The sequence below is a fragment of the Odocoileus virginianus genome, chromosome 1 (assembly GCF_023699985.2).
Source record: "Odocoileus virginianus isolate 20LAN1187 ecotype Illinois chromosome 1, Ovbor_1.2, whole genome shotgun sequence".
Taxonomy (NCBI): domain Eukaryota; kingdom Metazoa; phylum Chordata; class Mammalia; order Artiodactyla; family Cervidae; genus Odocoileus; species Odocoileus virginianus.
Window position 1 is genome coordinate 41723433 of NC_069674.1, and position 14840 is coordinate 41738272.

Genomic DNA, 14840 nt, shown 5'->3' on the forward strand with positions numbered 1-14840 from the left:
ATCCAGAAAGCTGTAACTTCTTGGCTGAGCTCAGGCTGAACTGATAGAACTCCTGGCTGAAAGATTAACAAGATATTTACACTCATTTTCACAGGGGAACCTCAACAAGGGTGGTTAGCAAATGATTTGTTTGGCTTTCTGGACTGAACCCCAGGAAAGTACATAAAAATGCTAATTAGATGTTAAGAGAACACAAGGAATCCTTGAGAAATCATTGAGGTGGTCACCCTACTTTGGCAAAGCCTCCGAGGCAGTAGATAAGTCTGCCTTATAAAAGAGATCCAGAGAAATGAGTTGGCAAGACCCCTTGGTGCCCTGTTACCCTGAGTTCTGTTAAAGGAAACCCTTCCTTGCGATGCACTAAGCCCCACCTCAAGCCTCTGTTGCTGTCTTCTGTTCTAGGGGCAGCAACGCTCAAATGACTGGTTTCCTTTTGTATGTAGAAAACTTCCACATGCTCCATTTCGTCAATACCTGGCTTTTTCAATGTTAACCCAGCCGGGATTTTCAAGGACACATTTCTTTTTATAAAACCCTTGTAACAGTTTCCGTCTGTCTCTTTTGCAGATTGAGAAACACAGCAGGATGAATAATAGAAGATCCTGGATAAAGCTGTGCTAGGAAACAAGGAACAGCAAATACCCAGCGATAAGAGCAGCCCACCAACTGCCAGGCCACGGAAGGCGAGAATGCGACGCTGCCCTCTGGAGCCCCCAAAGAGGTGAGCTCACCACTGCAGCGTGCCTACAGAAAGAAAGCTGGGGCTGTCAGCACAGGGACTGTGGGCGCTCCCGGAGGGAGAGGCCGAAGGACTTCTCAGGTGCCAGCTGATCCCGTTGCTGGAGCAGGACCAGCCTGGAGTCCTGGCAATCCTGCATTCGTGGAAATGTGCTCAACCTCGCTTTTGCTGCCTGGTTGCCCTCCTCCTGTCCCTGCTGCTCCTACTCCTGATACACAGCACCCTCTTTCTTGGTCCTCTCGTTGGCCTCACTTTTCATTCCTTCTCAGCATAATGCTTGACTCATGCCTAACTCTCAGCCTCATTTCTACCTTTGGGCTCATGAGTATTACCGGTCCTATCAGGTGACTCATAGCAATAGCTGTGGGTTTGGGCTGTTAAGAATAGAGCTATAAGCATTTATATATAGGGTTTTTGTGTGAATCTGAGTGTCTACTGCTCTGGGATAAATGCCCAAATGTGTAGCTTCTGGGTCATTTAGTATTTGCATGTTTTGTTTTATAAGAAAGTTCCTAGCTATTTTCCAGGGTGGCTATATCTTTACGCATTACTATCAGCAATAGAGGAGTGATCTAGTCTCCTCACCAGTATTTGGTATATCACTATTTTTGTTTTAATTTCAACCATTATAATAGGTGTGTACTGATATCCTATTGTGGTTTTAATTTTCATGTTCTTGACAGCTAATTGTGCCGAATACTTTTCATTTGCCATTTGTGTATTCTCTTCAGTGTAGTGTTTCTTCATGTCTTTTGCTCATTTTCTAATTTAAATTGTTTGACTTTTATTATTAAGTTTAGAAAGCTCTTTACATATTTTAGAAACCAATCTTCATTGAATATGTGATTTGCAAATGTTTTCTTCCCTCTTTAGTTTACCTCTTCATCTTGTTCATTAGAGTTTCCATGGAGCAAAAGTTTTAAATTTTGATTAGGTCATATATGTCATTTTTCACTTCTATGGATCATGATTTTAGGGTCTAAGAATTCTGCATAGACCTGAATCCTGAAGATCTTTTCTCTACTTTTATAGAAATATTATAACTTAATGTTTGCTGTTAACCCCATGATCCATTTTCAGTTTTTGTTTTGTTTGTATAAGGTGCAAAATTTACACTGAAGTTCATTCTTTTTGCCTACAGATGTTCAAATATATCAAAATAGTTACTGGAAACATCTATCCTTCTTTCATTGAGCTGGTTTTTGCATCTTTGTCAGAAATCAGTTAATTATATTTTTGTTGATCTATTTTGGAATCCTGCATTCTGACCCAGTGATCTATACGTCCCTCCCTCCAGCAATACCAAACTGTCTTGACTGCTATAGCTATATAGTGAGACTAAGCACTGGTTAGAGGTATAGCTCAGTAGTAGAGTACATGCTTAGCATGCATGAGGCCCTGGGTTCAATCCCCAATACCTCCACCTTCATATGTTGGACTTCCCTGGTAGCTCAGCTGGTAAAGAATCCACCTGCAATGCAGAAGACCCCAGTTCAATTTCTGGGTTGAGAAGATCTGCTGGAAAAGGGATAGGCTACCCACTCCAGTATTCTTGGGCTTCTCTGGTGGCTCAGCTGGTAAAGAATCCACCTGAAATGCAGGAGACCTGAGTTCAATCCCTGAGTTGGGACAATCCCCTGGAGAAGGGAACATCTACCCACTCCAGTATTCCAGCCTGGGTTGAAGAGTTAGGACATGACTGAGTGACTTTCACTTTCAAGCATTGGATAAAGTGAGTCCAACCTCTTTATTATGATTTGTCAAGAACGGTTTATTCTAAAACCTGTGTCTTTTGATATAAATTTTAAAATAATATTGTCTATATCTACAAAAATCTTGCTGGAATATTGATAAGAATTGCATTCTACCTATAGATCAGTTGGGGGAAGTTGATGATATATTTACTAGGTTGGACCTTTTGGTTCATGAACATGGTATGTCCTTCCATTTAGTTAGGCCTTCCTTGATTTCTTTCATGAGCAAATTGAAGAATAAAAACCATATAATCATCTCAATAGATGCAGAAAAAGCTTTGACAAAATTCAACACCCATTGACGACGAAAATGCTCCAAAAAGTGGACGTAGAAGGAACCTACCTCAACATAAAAAGGCCATATATAAGACCCATAGCAAACATCATTCTCAATGGTGAAAAACTGAAAATTTTTCCTCTAAGATCAGGAATAAGACAAAGATGTTCATTCTTGCCACTCTTATTCAAGCTAGGCTTGGAAGTCTTAGCCATGGCAATCAGAGAAGAAAAAGAAATAAAAGTAATTCAAATTGGGAAAGGAGTAAAACTATTACAGATGACATGATACTATACATAGAAAATTCTAAAAAAAGATACTACCAGAAAACTACTAGAGTTCATCAATGAATTTGGAAAATTAGTAGGATACAAAATTAATACATGAAAATCTCTTGCATTTCTATACACTAACAATGAAAGATCAGAAGGAGAAATTAAGGAAACAATCTCATTTACATCACATCAAAAAGAATAAAATACCTAGGAATAAACCTACCAAGGAAGCAAAAGAACTATACTCAGAAAACTGTAAGATCCTAATGAAAGAAATGGATACAATCATATGGAAAGAGATATCATATTCTTGGATTGGAAGATCAATATTGTGAAAATAACTATACTTACCCAAAGCAATGTACAGATTCAATGTGCTTCAAATTACCAATGGCATTTTTCACTGAATTAGGACAAAAAATGTTACAATTTGTATAGAAAGACAAAAGACCCTGAATAGCCAAAACAATCTTGAGAAAGAAAAATAGAACTGGAAGAATCAGGCACCCTAACTTCAAACTATACTACCAAAGCTCCAGTAATCAAAACAGCATAGTCCTGGCACAAAAACAGAAATATAGATCAATGGAACAGAATAGGAAGCCCAGAGATAAACCATGCACCTAAGGTCACTTAATCTATGAGAAGGCTGGCAAGAATACACAGTGGAGAAAAGAGAGTCTCTTCAATAATGGTGCTGAGAAAGCTAGACAGCCACATGTATAGGAGTGAAATTAGAACACTCCCTAACACCAACACAAAAATAAACTCAGATAGGATTAAAGATCTAAATGTAAGCCTGGACACTATAAAATTCTTAGAGGAAAATGTAGGCAGACACTCTTTTACATAAATATCTTTTTTGACCCACCTCCTAGAGTAATGAAAATTAAAACAAAAATAAACAAATGGGATCTAATTAAACCTAAAAGCTTTTGCACAGCAAAGGAAACCATAAGCAAAACGAAAAGACAACCCTCAGAATGGGAGAAGATATTTGCAGATGAAGCAACCAACAAGGGATTAACCTCCCAAATATACAAACACTCATGTAGCTCAATATCAAAAAAACCTAATAACCCAATCAAAAATGGTAGAAGATCTAAACAGACATTTCTCCACAGAGGATTTACAGACGGCCAAAAAGCACAGGAAAAGATGCTCAACATCACTAACCTGCTTGCCTCAACTAGAGAAAACCCATACAGCAACGATGATCCAGCACAGCTAAAAATAAATAACTAAAATTTAAATTAAAAGAATTCACAGATGACAATTACTTTCTTTTAGTGTTTCAAAAGTGTTGTGCTACTTTATTCTGGCTCCATGATTTCAACTCAGAAATCCACTGTTATTCAGATTGGTGTCTTCCTACGGGTAAGGCATAATTTTTCTGGCTGCCTGTAAGATGTTTCCTTTGTCTTCAGTTTACAGAATTTCATGGTGATATTTTTTGACATGGACATGTTTGGGCTCCTCCCATTTGCATTTTTCTCAGCCACTTGAATCTGCACACTTGTGCATTTTAACAAATTTTAGTTTTCCATCATTTTCAAAATAAAGCTCCATTCTCTTCCTCTTCTTTTTCTGGGACTCTGTACAAACACTACATCTCTGGTTATTATGCAAAGGTCTCTGAAACTGTTCTTTCTCCATCTTTCTTGTGTTTTTTCAGTTTGGTAAATTCTATTTATTCATCTATCTTCATGCTCGTTGGTTTTATTCTCTGTCATCTCCACTCTATTGTTGAACCCATTTTACAAGTTTATTTTTGTTTCAATGTAGTATTTTTGTTTCCATAATTTTCATTTGGTTCTTTTTTCTTAATTTCTATTTCTTTGCTGATATTTTCTACCTTTTTTTCAAGAGGATATTTAATTGATCATTGAAACATTTTCATGTTGTCTCCTTTAAAATTCTCAGATAATTTCAACATCTGATTCATCTTGGTCTTTTTTGGGTTTTTTTCTCATTCAGTTATAATTTTTTGGCTCTCAGCATAATAGGAGCGTTTCAGTTGTATTTTGGACATTGGTCTATGACATTAGGAGACCCTGGGTCCTATATCAGTCTCTATTTCAGCATCCAGTCACCTTGTTTACATTTGATGTGGTGGCCTTGGTTTGCTGTAGACTGTGGTCCTACTGACAATTCAGTCAAAGTCTTTCCATGTTATTTTGGTCTGCATAATTTATCTGATGTTTCCACATTTCTGCTGGTTCCCAATGTTGCTGCCTGAGGGGTGGAGGGGTTTCCAGGCAGGGTCACTGGGAAACTCAGTGGTGGAAAGGAGGCTTCCTGGCTAGATGCTTGTCAGGTAACCCTAAGAGCATTCCCCCTTCTGACCTATATCTTTTTTTTTTTTTTCCATTTATTTTTATTAGTTGGAGGCTAATTACTTTACAACATTGCAGTGGTTTTTGTCATACATTGAAATGAATTAGCCATGGATTTACATGTATTCCGCATCCCGGTCCCCCCTCCCACCTCCCTCTCCACCCCATCCCTCTGGGTCTTCCCAGTGCACCAGGCCTGAGCACTTGTCTCATGCATCCAACCTGGGCTGGTGATCTGTTTCACCCTAGATATACATGTTTCGATGCTGTTCTCTTGAAACATCCTGCCCTCGCCTTCTCCCACAGAGTCCACAAGTCTGTTCTATACATCTGAGTCTCTTTTTCTTTTTTTGCATATAAGGTTATCATTACCATCTTTCTAAATTCCATATATATGTGTTAGTATACTGTAATGGTCTGACCTATATCTTAAGGGAGGGTGATTTATACTGTGGGACAAGGAGACTTTCCGAGCCAGGACATACAGGCAGGGTGAAGCATTTTCCCCTGGATCAGAGGTGGCTAACAGACAGATTGAAATGAAAACATACATTTGCCCCAAGTGGAGAGCTACATTCATTCTCCTTAGAACACTGCAGTAGATAAGAAAAAAACCAATGGAACAGTCACTGTCAATACCAATAATCTGAAATACAAGAGATGGTTGATGCAAGGAGAAATTGACAGTGTGGAACTTCACCTGAGTCCGTGCTCCTGGGAAGCAAAAGGTCCCGAAATGCGCCCACATTTGTATCCTGGGAAGTGGCGTGCTGTGAAGGCTTCATAGGACTTGGGTCAAGCTCACAACGCCTCCTGTTCCCCTAGGACCAGACCAGGGAGCCCAAACTCCCATTGACCAATCTGGACAAATGCCCACCAACTTGACCAGTCTTCAGTGAGGCTTCTCTCCCGCAGGCCCTGAACTCGGCCTGCCATTGAACACTTGAACAAGGAACTCCACCTCCTTCATGACCCAATTTTGTCAGATCCATGAAAGGCTTCTATTGCTCCCTGCCCCGACGTGACTGAGTTTTAGCCCCCTCACAGTGAAGGCACCTGAGCCAGGGGGGTTGGAATAGTGCCCCTTGCTGACACAGATGATCAATGGTCCATGAGAAATAATGGTTATAAGATGTCAGGGGGAGGGGAAACTCTGGTTCCAGTCAGTGCTGACCTGCTTCCCCCCAGTAGTCAGATTCTATCTTTGGCGTCAGTCCCTCCAAGTTTCCCTGCACCCTCTTCAGGTGCAGAGTGCAGCTGTGACTGCCTCTGGGTCATCACCCACCAAACCTGCCTGCACGGAAGTTACCCACAATACACTTCATAATTGCACTTTGTGAAGTTGCCTGCTTTTTTTTCTATCTCAAATTTCCTTCTCAGTTTAGTGAATGCTTTAGGTTCCCTTCCTACTCAGAAAATAGCCCCTCCAAGAATCAGTCTCTGAAAAATGTATTCCCTATTAACTGTTTGGTTCTTTCTAGTCTCTCTTGCCTCTCTAGATGAGATGTCTAGAAGCATCCCACAACATGTTGCTTCTAGTCTTTTTTGCCTTTCTAGACGAGAGGGTCTCTTTCCCGCTGACCTTTCAGACAAATTCACTAAACCTCTTGGCAGGATTCAGCACGGTTGTCCAATGTCACTTTCTCTGAGCGTAACATTCTCTTGAATTTTGACGGCACAGCATCCGCTGGTCTTCAGTGCATATCCCTGGCTGCTCCTCTGCTGGCTCTGAGTTGAGGTCCTTCCTTTTTAGTTGTCAGTGATAAAGATCATAAATAATGTTCATAAAGATCACAATTATGCTCCAAGAAATAAATGAGCTCTTGGAGCTTTTCCTTCTCTTCTTTTCTTCCTTCTCCTCAGCCTCCTCTTCCTCCTCCTCTTCTCCCTGCCTCCCTCTTTCCCATTAACTGTACTCTTTCTCATGACTTTAAATTCCGTCATTATGCAAAAACTCCCAAATTTATATCTCCAACCAGAACTTTATTTCCTGCTCCAGTGAGTCTATTTGTTACAGACTAACTTATGCCCTATCCCTAAAATTCATATGTTGAAGACCTTATCCCTAGTAAGTTAAAATTTGAATATAGGGCCTTTATAGCTGGGATTAAGTTAAAATGAGGTGGTTTGAGTGGGCCTGATCCAATCTGACTGGTGACCTTATTAAGAAGAGAAGATTGGTACCCAGAGGGGTGCCAGGGATGCAGAAGAAACACCATGCCAGGACACAGCAAGAGGCTGCTATCTGCAAGCCAAAGTCTTGGAAGAAACCAAACCTGCTGACACCTTGACCTCAGACTTCCAGCCTCCAGAACTGTGAAAATATGAATTGATATTATTTAAAGCCTTCAGTCTGCAGTATTGGTTATGACAACCCTAGCAAACAAACATGATGTCCAACTGTCTGTTATCCACCTTGGAGATGTCACAGGCATCTCAGCATACACTTGTCCAAATTTGACCTCCCTCAAATCTTCTCCTCCCCATAACAGGTACCCACCATCCAACTATGTGATCAACATTAAAAACTAGGAGTGATTCTGTTCAATATCATCAAATCCTTCCAATTATTCCAAGAAAATACTTATTTTCGTTGCTAACTTTATGGTTTAGATGATTGTAATTTCTTGATTGGCCTGATAAAGTATATCCATGATTATCTCCCTGCATCCATTCTCCACTCAATAGCCAGAGAATTCTTGCTAAATATTTTGTGTAGCTTTTCACTAGTCCTTGGAGGGAAGGTTGATCCAGATTCCCTATTCTGACATCATATTCAGATCCAGAGTCCAAACATCATGACTTCTTATCTCTCCTCCTTCTTGGAATTGGCCATTGTCTACATCTTCTCCTTTTTTCTTTTCAATAACAGACCTTTCTTATGAAATCCATTTCAATTTTACACCCAAATCCTGGCCTGATGATGTTCTTCATCCATCCACCTGGATGTTGTGTGAACTTTAGTATTTCCAGAAGCAACAGGGGACTCTCACCATTGAGACATTCTTGTCTAGGAATTTGAGTCCTAGGTGTCTTTGAAATCCAACATGTGCATCTTACTAGGTAGCTCACTACATACATGTGTCTCACAAGTAAAGATAGAATATCTGGCTTTTCTGTCCCAGTCATTCTTTTCCTCCTCTATCTCCTCTATGTTTTCGCTCAAGCTTACTCTCCCTTTCTAGAACATTCCTACATGAAAGCAATGTGTTTATTCATGCTAAATTTTTTACTGCACTAGGAGGTAAGAGAGGGTTAGAAATGTGTCAGTGATTTGTCCAGGTGTTCTTGGAGTTTAGCACTGATCATTGGACTTTGGGTCAAGTGTCACAATAGATGCTTAATAGCTCTTTGTTAATCTGAAAATGATGCTTTAGCAAATTTGAGGGTTTTCTGAAACATTAAGGAAAATTTCAGGAATAATTCCAAAGAGCAATGCTAGATCCCAGGAGAAGTCTTCTGAACACTCACTCTGCTGTACACAGCATTTGTTACCTGACAGGAGCTGAGGAGAACACCCCTGTCTGTGTCTCGGGCAGCAAGGAGGGGCCCAGGGCTGGGATATCTAATACATGGAGTGCTTGTGGTGTGAAGGTGCCTCCCACCTCATGGAAACTGCACAGGGCTCTGCACAGATAAGGAACCCAAGAGAAAGAGAGGTTAGCAGGCATACAACCCACATCCAGTAAGGGCTTGACCCAGGATTCAGCCCTGTCATTAGGGTCCAACAACTATGTTGGTAACCACTATTCTAGCAGGGTTTCAGCTCCCAAGAGAGGAGCTGCTGCACATCCCTACCCCCAGTCCACTGGAACCCACTGTCCTGGTACTTCTGAGAAAAGCAGAGGTCCCAAAACACTCAGCCCACAACCAACTCTTCAGTTCAGCTCAGTTCAGCCGCTCAGTTGTGTCTGACTCTGCAACCGCATGAACTGCAGCATGCCGGGCTTCCCTGTCCATCACCAACTCCTGGAGCTTGCTCAAACTCATGTTCATTGGGTCAGTGATGCCATCTAACCATCTCATCCTCTGTTATCCCCTTTTCCTCCTGCCTTCAATCTTTCCCAGCATCAGGGTAGAAACGAGTCAGTTCATTTTCAGGGTGGAAGTGAGTTTTCAAATAAGTCAGTTCTTCGCATCAGGTGGCCAAAGTATTGGCGTTTCAGCTTCAGCATCAGTCCTTCCAATGAATATTCAGGACTGATTTCCTTTGGGATGGACTTGTTGGACCTCCTTGCAGTCCAAGGGACTCTCAAGAGTCTTCTCCAACACCACAGTTCAAAAGCATCAATTCTTTGGCGCTCAGCTTTCTTTATAGTCCAACTCTCACATCCATACATAACTACTGGAAAAACCGTAGCTTTGACTAGACGGACCTTTGTTGGCAAAGTAAAGTCTCTGCTTTTTAATATGCTGTCTAGGTTATAAGTAACAGAAGTAACTCTTCTGTTACTTACATTTCAAAACAGGCTAAGAAGTGGGGTGATTTCGTTATCACTAGGTGCCAAACAAGGGCAGGCCAGATGCTGTTTCCCATTTTGTGCTCCTCACTGTACACAGTTTTGTCCAGAGGAGATCACTGCAGTAGGATCAATAAATAGCAGGCAGATAATCAAATGAAATATTCATAAAATATTAGGATGCTCACCTAGAAGCAAAATATCTTGACTTTCATTAACTTTCAATATAGAATTAATTAACCTAGAAAAAACTAATATGAGAAAAAGCTGCACTTTTAGACTCTTTAAAAATATACTTACTTTTTTTTTCTAGGTTGTCTGGGAAATAAGAAAACTCAGTTAGACATCATTCTTTTTTGTAGACATAACTGAAATTAGTGAAAGCCCATGTCATGAGCCAGATGGGAGGAAAGAACTCCTGGGTACAGGCACCTCATAGCACCCAGTCCATGTAATTCTGTCTAAATGGATTGCCAACCAGCTCTCATATCAGCAATAGAGTCTTTGTTCACACAGCAATAAACTGAAGTGTACAATTGAGTTTACACTCCACACATAAACTGTTTCCAGGACACAACAAAATAACAAGAAGTGAACCATAAAGTTTCCAAAATGTTTTAAGAATTACAGGAACTTCCTAAGAAAGAAACAAAAATACTATGCTTTGTAAAACATCAGTAGAAGTTGCACTTGAGTTGTTTTGTTTGGTGAGTAAATGTGGTCATTTTTCACCTCCTGAAGATGTTGACTCAAACCCCAAGTGTGACTGAGCTGCAAATTTTTCATGAAACCATGCTGTGTAATGTAGCCAACCCTCCAACAATCTGAAGATAAGGACCATGGAAAGAGGAAGCATACTCAGCGCCTCTGTGCAGGGTTGCTGCGTGGAGCCACCCGAAAGGGACCTCTCATGAGTGAGGCAGAACCTAGAACCTCTTATACAGAATGAAGTAAGTCAGAAAGAGAAAAACAAATACCACGTATTAACGCATATATATGGAATCTAGAAAGATAGTACTAATGAAGGGCAATGCTATTTGCAGGGCAGCAATGAAGACACAGACATAGAGAACAGATTTGTGGGCACAGAGGGGGAAGGAGAGGGTAGGATGAAATGAGAGAGAAGCATTGAAACATACACTTTGCCATATGTAAAATAAAGAGCCAGTGGGAATTCCCTGTATGCTGCAGGGAGTTCAAATCCTGTTCTCTGTGATACCCTAGAGGGGTGGGATGGGGTGAGAGGTGGGAGAGAGGTTCAAGAGGGAGGGTTCACGTTGATATATGGCAGAATTGATTCATGTTGATATATGGCAGAAACCAATGCAATATTGTATCCTCCAACTAAAAATACATTTACATAAAAATTTAAAAAACTTTAAAAAGGACCATGCCAGTCATGCTCTGGTGTTCACACTGATACAAAGGAGGAATAGGATAAGAGCTTGAGGAGCAGCCCCTGTTCCCACCCCCAGCATCCTGTCCTGCTCCTCCTCCTTCTTCAGGTGAGCTTTGGCCCCCCAGAGGCTCCTCCCAAAGGCTACTACAGGTTTCGTTTCTCATGGTTTTAGCAAGCGCTACATGAAACAGGCTGTTTCATCCATCACCTGGGACCTGGAGAAAGCCTGCTGAGTGGCAGACATGGTGCCCTTGTGAATAAGCTAATGCTCAAGGACTTCATAGGGCCCTCCTATGGTCATATGCCAAGTGTAGCTGATCAGAAACTAGATCCCAGATCACATGGTTTCAAGTCCTCTGCCCTTTCTGCTCCTGGGTATTTATTCAAAAGAACTGAAAGCAGGATCTTGAAGAGAAATCTGCACTCTACTACAGCACTATTCACACTAGCCAAGATGTAAAAACAAATACCCACTGATAGACAAAAGGATAAAGTGTGAAATAGACATGATATAGATAGATATAGATACACACACTGGAATGTCATTCGGCCTTCAACAAGAGGGAACATATCATTTGCAACAACATGGATAAGTCTGGAGGACATAGCACCAAGTGAAATAAAGACAAATATTACTTGATTCTACTTACATGAGGAATCTAAAATTGTCACACCCATAGAAGCAGAGAGTAGATTGGTGGTTGTCAGGGGCTGGGGGGAGGGGAAAATGGGGAGATGTTCAGTGAGGATAAAGTTACTATTATAGGACATGAATACATTCTAGAGACTTGCTGTAACCACAGTGCCTGTAGTTAGCCATTTAGTATTGTACACTTAAAAACTGGTGAAGAGGGTAGATCTCATGCTAAGTGTTCTTAACAATAAAAATAAACGTAAGGGGATACAAGAAATTTCATGGAGGTGATGGATGTGTTTCTCACTTCATGGTGATAGTACCCGGGGTGCAGGCAATGTCCAAGCAAACACATCAAAAAGTATACAGTAAATATGTGCAACAGTTGGTAGATTACATATATGTCAATGAAGTTGAACAAGGAAATGTCAAAAATATCTATTTTAAGTAAGGAGATATGTGTTAGAATTCATTCTCATGGTATATGGACAGATTGCAAAGGAGACTGAGAGAGATTCTAGTTTTCCTAAGAAAATTTCTGGTTTCAATACACAGAGGTCCCAGATGTATGGAACTGGATAGCATGAGAAACAGGGGAGAAGAAGACCCCCTTGTAAGGATCTCCCCTCTAGGGCCTCTGACAGTTGACATGGATACACATGATACCCCATCAAAATTTGATAAGTTCTTTTTGTCTTTCCAGGCAACCCAATCTGTGGTTGACAGCAATGGGCAATGAGAAGACATTGTTTTACATGGTTTAGTCTGAGTCAACCTCAGTAGGAAGGGCTGTTGGCTATTTGACCACAGTGGTTTTCTATGGCGAACAAAAACTAGAATAATGTGAAAAATGCCAATGAGAAGAAATCCAGAAAAAGCTGCAGACGGAACTTTGACTTCAGAGAAGAATGTTGGGAATTGCCAGCAACATATCTGGGAAATGGGCCACCTGGTTTTGACGCCTCAGACACAACAAATGCTTGGGAGGACTTAGACTGGCCGACCTAAACCAGAACCAGACCGTTCACACGGGAACCAGCCTGGCTGCCGCTCCTGTGAACTGCGCTGGCTTGTGGCAGCGGCGGGGAAACATTCTGCAGAGCTGAGTGAGGGCTCAGAGGAAACTTCACGATGGTCAGGAATGTACTGTTCTTTGAGCTATTTCCTTTAACAACTTGGAAGAAATAATAATTAATATAAACAGTAGTCACCAGACTTGGACTTACTGCAGGAGAAATAAGAGAACAGGATTTGCAAAGATTCAGGTTTGCAAAGGCAGAGTTCTTTCTCTACTGTCCTGTGGGGATGGAGCTAAGTCAGCAAAACTCTCTGAGCCTCAATTTTCCCTTCTGCCACATTAGCAGATACCTGCCTTGTAGGGCAGTAATAGACTCAGGTGCTCCACAAGCATAGAAATCACACCATGGGCTTCCTTACTATTCTTATTAGTTCTATAATCTGCAAACTAGGTGGTCCTCAATAAATTAGAAGAAAGTCACAAAGAGTTTAATTCATTAAATTTATCATACTTTCAAGAAACATTAAAATGCTTCCAGAATATATAAAAAAGATGAAAAAAGCACATTTGTTTTACCAAACATGCCTAACTGCAACATGAAAGTATAATTAATATAGATCAATAAAGAAAAACTGCAGAACTCATCTCACAAAACAGTATTTTAGATCCTTAATTATTAGCTAATAAGTATATTTCAAAGTTAAAAAATATGAATAAGATGGCATAACACAAAGAAAAGTACTTATTTCAAAGCACTGCTCCTAACTTGGAATCATTAGATGATTTTCAGTGGTAGCAAGGATATGAGTAAGAGAGAGATTAAAAGAGAAAAGGGTCCAATAACACCATGATGAGTCAACATTGTTGAGAAAGTTATTGTCAATACAATATGACATTAAATATATATAGCAGACTGGAAAAAATAAAACTGTACTTATCTGGATCTGTGATTATGTAGTAAAAATCCAAAGATAAGAACTAAAAACAGATTTGGGGCAGACAAGAATCAGATAAGATAAAGGCAGAAGCAGGCATCTCTATGAGCCTGTGGAGGAGAGAGCCCTGTCCCCAAAAGGCCAGACCCCTTGGGAGGCACAAGGTTTGAAGGGATGGGGGTTTCACACTCAAGTTTGTGGGTGTGATGATGGAACGTCCACACCAGTCTGGATGGGACTGCTGTGGTCCAGGCCTGTACATCTTGCAAACACATCAATCAAATTCCCTTTTCAGGACAATGAGGGGGTACTGATGAGAACCCCTGGGAAGAGGACCCAGGTAGAAACCATAAGGGAAAACAGTGACAAGAAAGTCTAGACTTATAAATGGACTGAATGACGGTGAAAATGGAGACCAGAGCTTGCACAGTGTATCTCTGCTCTAGTTGATTGGAGACTGCTTGAAAGGCAGGATGGCTAGCAGATGCTCTCATGAGACTAACCGAGAATGAAAGGATGGGGAGGAAAGAAAGGAGAAGGCTTCAGAGTAGAAGCCAAAGCCTGAGACAGCTCCGTGCTAGCTGACCTGTTATGTGTGTGACCCATTAATTTATCTGTTGGTATTCTAACCCCCAAGGTGCTGGCATTAGGAGGGTGGATTGCTTAGAAATGATTAGGTGGGACGAAGCCCTCACACATAAAATCAACGACCTTAGAGAAGGGGCCCCAACGAAATCTCTTGTCCTCCTTCTACGAGGTAAAGATAAAAGAAGTAGGCAGTCTTCAATCCAAAACAGGTGCTCTCCCCAGCACCTGACCATGATGGCAACTTGACCTCAGGCTTCCAGCCTCCAGGACTGTGAGGAAAAAATACCTCATGTTTATAAGCCAGTCAACCTATGGTTCTTTGCTGTAGCATCCAGAACTGATCAAGACACTGCCTTACAAGGAATAAATATTAAAGGATGTCCTTCAGGTGGAAAGGAAGTGATACTGGCAAGATGGTAATCCAA

General features: G+C 40.9%; 1 long non-coding RNA gene and 1 other non-coding gene across 2 annotated transcripts; both read left to right on the top strand.

The window, feature by feature from the left end:
• Positions 1-256: 256 nt before the first annotated feature.
• Positions 257-13835, top strand: LOC139035986 (uncharacterized). The gene is made up of 2 exons (XR_011488663.1): positions 257-721; positions 12578-13835. It is a non-coding gene; the product is annotated as an uncharacterized lncRNA (long non-coding RNA).
• TRNAA-AGC (transfer RNA alanine (anticodon AGC)) lies at positions 2091-2162 on the top strand. The gene has a single exon. It is a non-coding gene; the product is annotated as a tRNA-Ala (tRNA).
• Positions 13836-14840: the final 1005 nt, after the last annotated feature.